The following is a 9,923-nucleotide window of genomic DNA, read 5'->3' on the forward strand; positions in this document are numbered from 1 at the left end:
GGAGGGATCTGTTCCGCGGGGGTAAGACCCCGGCGCACAGCGCAGCGCGGTCGGCGCGGCAGGGCGGAGGCCACCCGAGGGGCCCGAGAGTGGCGGGCGAGACCAGCGGAGCAGGAGATAAGCCAGGCCGAGCCAACGATATCAGCGCAACAGCCTTTGAAATCTTCAGCCTAAAGACGGGACTTCAGTGGGTCACTACTTGAACATCCAGGAGCTGGGATGCCGGAGTGATCAGTAAGTGCTCTCCCCTCCCCCCCGATGACCGTGAGGGAACCATAAAATTCTTCCCCAGATTGATCCTGGATCAGTGGGAGCAGCAGAAGGGGGCGGGTGGTCTCATAACACCAGAGGCTGGAGAGGTGGCAAAGGGGGATTCTTCCTACCGTGGTGGAGGCTATCTGGAGGGACAGACGACCCAGGGCAGAGAAAAATTCGCACTGAGACCCAAGCAAGCCGCAGCCCGGGAGACGAGCCCCAGGAGGGGCGGGAACACGCATTAGCCTCTAGGCGTGCCCCAGCCCTCCAGGGGAAAAGGGAAGACAATAGGGAAGCTGGGATCACCATCCCCCGGACCTTGCCTTTGCCTCAGGCCAGCTGAGGAGATATCCTGAGACCAGACCACACCTCCCACACACCTATCAAGCTAACCCCAGGGTTGATCTGGGAAACAACAACAACAACAACAACAACAACAACAACAACAAAAAAAAAGCCTGCTTTTAGCCTAGACAAACATCAACTCAACTTAAAAGATCTGTATCTTCTGACTGAAAGAACCAAAAGCTACAACACTCAGCCAACATCATGAATCGGAAAAAGCAGACGAAAAGTGAAAAAACCATAGAATCTTTCTATGGGGATAAGGACCAAAACACAAACACCAAAGAGGTCAGAGCTGAGACTGTACTTCCATCTGAAACCTCAGATGGGACTATGAATTTCTCGCAAGCACAACTAGATTACCTGGAACGTCTGAAGAAGGATATAAAAGATTTTATCTTTTGCAAGTTGACTCCATTTAATGAGAATGAAAGGAAAGAAAAACAAATATTATCACTGAGGAAAGTATAATAAAAATTGTAGATTATTTTAACCACATTATGGCCTATTCAAGAGAGACTACAGAAGAACACATCAATAGGACTCATAGATATTTTAAAGAGTTCAGTCCAGCCATACACAAAGACAAAAAAAAAAAGACTAATTAAAAGCATATCATCTGTCATATGAAATTCGGTATATAGGCTGTAGGACTGTCCATCAGTACAAGGAACTTAAATAGACAACCCATTTGTCTGATGAACTTGGATTTACAATTCAACAGAAGGAGAGAAGGTTAGATTTCATTTGGATAACTCTGAAGTGCTTTTAATGGCTCCAAACTTCTCTCTGAAGAAAAAAAAATGTATCTTTTTTCTAATCAGTCAGCAAGTAATTAATTTTTGAGAATCATTTAACATGAAATTATGCAAACAAAATTTGTATAAATACAAATCCACCTTTGTCATAACACTGATGCCAAAAGACAAAGCAAAAATAAGAAAAGTAAATCAACTGCTATATACAGTTGCATACAATTGTGTCATTTACACTAAAAATCTTTTACAAAATAGTCATCTCAGGTCAATAGAAGATTGTGCTCATTTTTCGATGTTATCATCCTGCAAGATAGTCACTGTAGCATACACCTGCTTTCTCCATGTCCTCCTTTAATAGGACTAGGCAGCTAGGTGGTACAGTAGATAGAATACCAGTGCAGGAGTCAAGAGGATCTGAGTTCAAATCTCATCTCAGACACTTGATACTCACTAGCTGTGTGACCTTGGACAAGTCACCTAACCCCAATTACCTCATCATGGGTCATCTCCAGTCATCCTGATGAATATCTGGTCACCAGATTCAGATTGTTCTGGAGGAGAAATGAGGCTGGTGACCTGCACAGGCCTCCCTCACTCAAAACAAAGTCAAGTGCAAGTCATATCATTATTTCTCTGATGGCATGGTCTTCTTTGGCAATGAAGAAAACACACACACACACACACACACACACACACACACACACACACACACACACACATGATTGTTTTGGTGATTTCCACTCCCCTCCAGATGCTTTGCTATGCTTGCTTTGTTGAACACTGTAGTCTGCATATCCCTGCCCATATGCTTAGTTCCCATGGTTATATCCAGTATAATCATATCTGCCATAGCAACTATAGTTTTGATCACTACCATAGGCACTAATGTAATTTCCATATCCTTGATCATAATAGTTATTAAATCTTTGCTTCCAGTTTTGACCCTGACCTTGGGACCCCCTAGTCCCACCTTGGGTTCCAGTTGCAGCACCCCTCCCTCCTTTCTGTTGTTGCCATCCCTACCTCTATACCGCTTTGGGCTGAGCAACTTTTATTTCACACTTCCAAAAATCAATCTAATGATATCTGTTTGCTAGTAATTTCTTTACAGGTTTTTCATCTGTATATGTGATAAAACAAAATCCTCTTCTTTCATTTTTTTTTCAGTTCATAGGAAGTTAGATATTCTCAATCTCTCCAAACACCTCAAAAGATTCTTTGATTTGTTCTTCCAATGTGTCTGGGCTCAGTCCACTGACAAACACTTTTTGGGGGGCTCCTTTCCCTTTAAAGCTTTAGCCCACTTGGGAACTATCAACTTACCACTCAGCTTGTGTTCATTGACTTCCAAGACCTTGTTCACACTGGCAGCATCTTTGAAAAGCACAAATCCAATTCCCTGTGATCTCCCAGTAATGGGACCTGTCTTAATTGTGCAGTCTACAACCTCTCCACAACGAGAGCAAATGACATCTTTCTTTCATGTATTCCACCTTCGCCCTCCAATGAACATTTTACCACCATACTGCTGGTTCTTGCTGGTGTTGATCTTGGAGCCCTGGGTGAACCCTTCCACATTGCTGTACTTTTTTCACATCCTCCATGGCAGTGGGACAATAGGGACAGGTGGTGTTGATGCGATGAATGGTGCCCAAATTAAAATGGTGGCAGAAGAGAAACACCTTCATCTTTTAAACAAAAATATGCATCATGAAATGTGGTATAAGTAAACATGATGGAATTCTTTGGCCTCTGAAGAATGTTGCAGGTCATCCAAAGGAGGAAAGGGAAAAATGGAGGGAATAAGTCTGTGCTACTTAGTGGCAAAAGGACAATGCACAGGTCCATGGTGGGTGTAAGGCTGAAACACCTGCATATTGCTTATAAAAGACTGAAGAAAGAGTTCATAAAATAAATATATTATTTTATAAGAAGATATGTCTCTCTTGTATTGAGAATGAAGAATAAGTATTGTTTCAATGTTATCTGTGACATCACAAGAGAACTAAACAATGGACCCTAGAGAATAGAATGGAGACTTTGTAGAGGATCTCTATCATGATATCAATTCATGAAGTTCTTTCTAGATTTTTCTGAAACCATTTACTTCAGAATTTCTTATGATACTGTAGTATTCCATCATTTTTCATATCCCAATAGCTTGTTCAGCCATTATCCGTTTGATAGGCATCCCCTAAGTTTCCAATTCTTTGGCACCACAAAACGTTGGGTTTGTCCTTTGCTCCTGAAGAGTACCATAACATCAAATTGATGATATGACTTGCAGTTGATTTTAATTTGAGTGAGGCAGGACTGTGCAACTTCACCAACCTCACTTTCTTTCCTGCCACCACAAAAAACAGTTACAAATAACTAGGGATTCATTTAGTCATTTACATATTCAGGAACATTTTTTAAGTAGTTGCTCCACCAAAGTATTGCACCAGTTGTTTTAGAAGGTGAACAACAAGTAAGAGTTGATAGTAAGCCCTTAAATTGAAATATATTAAGATCTAGGCGAACTATACAAAATATGCTATGTATTCAAAAGAGAGGCATGTAAATATTCACAATGGTGATATGCTATCCAAAACCACTAACTTCATCTGTGTTCAAAAATATAGTTAATAGCTTCTTTTTAAATCATTTATTCATTTATTTATTTTGTAGAAAAAAATGGTTATGCACATGGGGCATAACATTATAAACTCAAAACAACTCATGGGAAAAAAGGTTAACCCTTATATCTATCACCCATCTCAAAAAACACAAAAAGTTTATATGGATTATCCATCCAATCAAAACCAACATTCCCTTGACATATCATACAGGTTTTATTAGGACAACCTACAGACTGTGTGTTTTTTTCTTGGAATGTCCTCAGAAAGTTCTGTCAGTGATTACATGACAGGATTAAAACCCTAGAGTCCATTCAAATGGCAGGGGGAAAGAGAATGGTGAGAAGTTATTTAAACTTCTTTCCTTGTGACTAGTTGTCCCTTCCTTCTCTTACACTTTCTTAGAATCACCCCAATCTCCAAAGTTTCCTCATTGTCTGACACCAAAGCCTCCTTGGCCACTGAAAGCTCCCTGACCATCACTGCCCAGACCATTTCCTTGGCTTCCCAAGCATCTGATTTGGAACCAGTTACTTTGTTTCCAACTGTCTCCCTGTCTTCTGGTTTCTTTGCCTTTCAGGTTTAAAACTTCTGAGTTGAAGTTCATAAAATGAACCTTTTATATGACCCTGTCTCCATGTCAAGTGCTCATAGAGCCATGAAATGAATCTTTATTTTTTCCCTATTATATCTTTAGACAGATCTTTGGCAAACAATATTTTGTAAAACTGGCTCCTTAAAGCTGTCTACATTAGCTATTTTCTGTTCCTTCAGCCAGATGACTCTGCTTTCAATTTCTACTTTGTTACAAGAACTCAAAGCTTCTTTCATATATTGCAAAGAGGCAAATTCAAGGAACATGTATGCTTTAGTTCAGTTTTGGTTGTTCTTTATACCATAGATTTTTGAGGAAGAGCATCCTTGTATCTCAATCTTTTTTTTTTTTCCTCTTTTGGTTTTTTCCAGCTTCATTTCAGAGCCAAGCACTTTGGAGCCATTCATTTCCAGGGCCTTCTCTATATCGTCAGGGAACTTGAATTCTACTCAGTCAAACTCCCTGGTGGCAAAAACGTGGATGTCCACAATGGTAAGATTTTTTGATTTTAGAAACCTGTTGTAATGGCAAGCAAAGTAGGATTTTATGCTGCTTTTCTGGATTGAGTTTTAGCCAGTTAAGGCTTTGATTGAATCAGTCTTTGAATCAAGATTTTTTTTGTTTAGAAACAGAATATATATTGTATTGCAGGGAAGGAAAAAAGGGAGTAGAGAGAGAAGCAGAGCTGAGAGAGAGAGGCAAGTGTGAGCAGGCTAGAGAAACTTGTTTGTGGGGAAGCCTGTTTGTTGGTCTATATTAATTTCTCAGACAGAAGTCCTGTCTACTTGTCTTTATGAGTGAATTGAGATGATGGAATTTTTAATGTGTATAAATATTGTTATAGCCTTGTTAAGATTTGTTTTCCTAGAAACAGAAACTGTGGGCAGGAGCCCCAGAAGCTTGCTGTCCAGGAGAAGCAGGAAGAGTTTGGAGTGGAACAGCACCTGTGAGATGAAACAAGAAGCAGGAACAGAGAGCTGCTTGCATGTGAAGTCAGGCAAGAGCTGGGAGCGTTCATCCCATGAAGGAGGAGCAGTGGGGTTTGAAAGTCAACCTCAAGGCAAGATTAAAGAGGACTTTACTTGTACACTGTATATTGATTAAGGAGATTGTTCTTACAGTGACCTAGGAGTGGATGGTGTGGTATTTTCTGGTATCCCTTGAGGATGTGCTGTACGAGGGAAGACCTTAACTTCAGACCCCCTCATTTTGGGAATTCAATGATATATATGCTATGCATCATATGACCTACTCAGTTATGAGATACATATATGTATTATATGATATGTTTTACTTAAGGATGTTGCAATGAATATTATGCTTTACTTTATTGAACAATGCTTAGTTTATTGCTGAATGGAGAGTTCACTATACTATGTGATTAGACATAAAACGTTATTTACAGCAGCAGTCCTCACATGTGCTGCCATGATTGGCATTACATCTGTGGTGCCAGTTATTACCTCAGAATACATTTTGCTGATGTTAGAATCAAAGAGTTAGAAATGTTTAGATGCTTCCATTTCCAATGTCTATTTCTTAGCTTCAGGGGCTTTGTGTTAGTTCATTTCCTTTTTCTTTCTTTCTGGTTCTTCTTTGATGGGCTCTTCCTCTTCCTCCTCTCCTTCTTCCTTCTCATCTTTCCCCCTCTCATCTTTATCTTCTTGTACCTCTTCACATTACTTGGTGTTTTCAGCTTTCCCAGGATTAGTTTTCGCAAAAGCAGTCTCCTCTTTGGTGAGTGTGATATCCATAGCCTTGTCTTCAGTCATCTATATCTTCTTTTTCATCACTATCCTCCTCTTCCTCTTCCTCTTCATAATCCTGTTTGACTGGAGCTGCACCCATTTTTGTGTCTTTAGGTGGTACAAATTCTTCATCTTTCTCATTTTTATCATTTTTACTGAATTTGTCCACCTTGTTAATTTTATAGGGGAAGTAATTTTTGGCTTTCACTGGTAGCACAGAATTAGGGAGGAAGCACAGATCTTATGGTTCCCAGTTTAGACAATTGTTACATATTGCATAAGAGATTTAGAATTGCAGATGAAAATGTTATAGGATAGTACAGGGCAAGCTCAGGATTTACCAGGAAAAACTTCACAGGAGAAATGGAATTTGAGTTCAGCATTAAATGACGGTTAGGAATTCAGTAGGCAAAGATGAGACAGAAGGGAATTTCAGGGAAAGAGAGTGGCCTGAACTGAAAAACAACAGGATAGGAGAAAACAATACATTTTCAAGGGACAGAGAATTGTACTATTTAGGCAATGAGATGAATAACATAAGAAAATACTGAGGTCATCTCTTTGATCATGTTTAATAAGAGTAATAGCAACTGACATTTTATGTTTAAATTTTTAAAACCATATATTTATGCATCTTTTCTCATTTGAAACTTAAAACAAACCTGAAATAGATAATATAGGTATTTTTATCTATAGAAAACTGAGACTTGGGTTAAATGACTCATGCATATTCATACAGTTAAGGAAGTGTCAGAGACCATATTGCAAACCAGTTCTACTTAATTTCAAATTCAAAACTCTTATCTATCAGACTATTAGACTATACATCCTTACTTTTATTTTTTTAGAATTTGCCAAAGAGGATTTTCATTGACTGCTGGTTCAGGAATTTAGAAAAAAATCATAACAAAACAAAAAGAATAAAGTTGGCTCTTCCTCCAGGCACCACTTCTGGTCATGCCTGTGTGAAACTGGGTTATTGGGTTTCTGTCTGGGCACAAATACAAGTCTGTCTCTAAATGTCCACAATAGAATGTCAACTTTGCCTCCCTTGCATCTGTCAGGCTGAGCTCATGATTCTCAGTTTAATAAGCAGTACAAAATATTTGCACTATCAGCATTTGCTAGGGTATTTAGTTATGAACAGAATGAAAACCAACACCTCTCAACATCTCATTGAATACATCTGATATTGGAGAGTCATGTCTAGTAGGCTTCCTAATATTGCTCATTCAGATAGCCCAGTTTTATCTCTACATTAAGAAAGATGGTGAAAAGGCACAGATATTGATCCTTGCTTTCTCTGCCCCTCCCAGTGATATCTTCACTGTGTTACATTCCTTTGTCTTTATCAGGAGTTGATACAAGAACCATAGATATTGCATCAAGATATTATGTCTTCTGTAAAAATGGCTGAAAATGCTCTCCATGAAGTTGCTCAGCCTCTTCTTTTTTAATTTTTTTTTTAATTTTAAATATTTATTTATTTATTTTTAGTTTTCAACATTCATTTCCACAAATTTTCCAAATTTCTCCCCATCTCTCACATCCCCCCACCCTATAATGCCTGACATTGTGATTACCCATTCCCTCAATATGCCCTCCCTTCTATCACACTCCTCCCTTCCCCTATCCCCATCTTCTTTCTTTTCATGTAGGGCAAGATTGACATCTATGCCCCATTACCTACATTTCTTATTTTCCAGTTGTATGCAAAAACAATTCTCAACATTCATACCTAAAACTTTGAGTTCCAAATACTTTCCCTTCCTCCCTTCCCACCCATCCCCACTGAGAAGACAAGCAATTCCATATAGGTTATATATGTGTAGTTTTGCAAAAGACTTTCATAATAGTCATGTTGTGTAAGACAAACCATATTTCACTTGATCCTAACCTGCCCCCCATTAATTCTATTCTCTCTTTTGACCTTGTCCCTCCCCAAAAGTGTTTACTCCTAATCACTCCCACCTCTCATTTGCCCTCCTTTCTATCATCTCCCCCACCCCACTTTTTCCCTTCTCCCCTACTTTCCTGTAGTGTAAGATAGATTTTCATAGCAAATTGAGTGAGCATGTTACTCTCCTTAAGCCAAATATGAAGAGAATAAGCTTCACTTTTTCCCTCTCACCTCCCCTCTTTTCTCCTCCATTGAAAAAGCTTATTCTTGTCTATTTTATGAGAGATAATTTGCCCATTCTATTTCTCCCTTTCTCCTTCCAATATATTCCTCTCTCACCTCTTAATTTTATTTTTTAGATGTCATCCCTTCTTATTCAACTTCAACTCACCATGTGCTCTCTATCTATCTCTTTGTCTATCTATGTACATACATATGTGTGTGTGTTTGTGAGTGTGTATGTGTGTGTGTGTGTATAATCCATCCAACTACCCAAATATCAGGAAAAGTCTCAAGAGTTACAAATATTATCTTTCCATGTAAGAATGTAAATAGTTCAACTTTAGAAAGTCCCTTGTGATTTCACTTTCCTGTTTACCTTTTCATACTTCTCTTGATTCTTGTGTTTGAAAGTCAAATTTTCTATTCAGTTCTAGTCTTTTTATCAAGAATGCTAGAAAGTCCTCTGTTTCATTGAATGATTATTTTTGCCACTGAAGTATTATATTCAATTTTGCTGGGTAGGTTATTCTTGGTTTTATTCCTAGTTCCTTTGACTTCTGGAACATCATAATCCAAGCCCTTTGATCCCTTTATGTAGAAGCTGCTAGATCTTGTGTTATCCTGATTATATATCCACAATAGTCACATTGTTTCCTTTTGGCGACTTGCAATATTTTCTCCTTCACCTGGGAACTCTGGAATTTGGCTACAATATTCCTAGGAGTTTCTCTTTATGGTTCTTTTTCAGGAGATGATTGGTGGATTCTTTCAATATTTATTTTGTTCTCTGGTTCTAGAACATCATGTCAGCTTTCTTTAATAATTTCATAAAAGTTCATGTCTAGGCTCTTTTTTCTTTCATGGCTTTCAGGTAGTCACATAATTTTTAAATTATCTCTCCTACATCTATTTTCCAGGTCAGTCGTTTATCCAATGATATATTTCACATTGTCTTCTATTTTTCATTCTTTTGGTTTTATTTTGTAACTTCTTGGTTTCTTATAAACTCATTAGCTTCCATCTGCTCCATTCTAATTTTTAAAGAACTATTTTCTTCACTGAGCTTTTGAACCTCCTTTTCCATTTGGTTAATTCCACTTTTTAAAGCCTTCTCCTCACTGTCTTTTTGGACCACTTTTGCCAAGTTAGCCTATTTATAAAGGTGTTATTTTCTTCAACTTTTTTTTGGGTCTCCTTTATCAAGCTGTTGACTCACTTTTCATGATTTTTTTGCATTGCTCTCATTGCTTTTCCCAATTTTTTCTCCACTTCTCTTACTTGATTTTCAAAGTTTTTTTGAGCTCTTCCATGGCCTGTGATCACTGCACATCCAATTTGGAGGTTTTGGATGTGGAGGCCCTTACCCCTAAGTCTTCTTATTCTGGCATGCATTGCCCCTCCTCATCTGAAAGAGTGGAAGAAAGTAGCAGCTCACCAAGAAAGTAACCTTCTATTGTCTTATTCTTGTTCATTTTTTGGGGC

General features: G+C 38.5%; 1 pseudogene; it reads right to left on the reverse strand.

The window, feature by feature from the left end:
- Nucleotides 1–1,105: 1,105 nt before the first annotated feature.
- LOC140512129 (heterogeneous nuclear ribonucleoprotein D-like) lies at nucleotides 1,106–6,325 on the reverse strand (annotated as a pseudogene).
- Between the last annotated feature and the right edge of the window lie 3,598 nt (nucleotides 6,326–9,923).

This window comes from Notamacropus eugenii, chromosome 6, assembly GCF_028372415.1.
Source record: "Notamacropus eugenii isolate mMacEug1 chromosome 6, mMacEug1.pri_v2, whole genome shotgun sequence".
NCBI lineage: Eukaryota > Metazoa > Chordata > Mammalia > Diprotodontia > Macropodidae > Notamacropus > Notamacropus eugenii.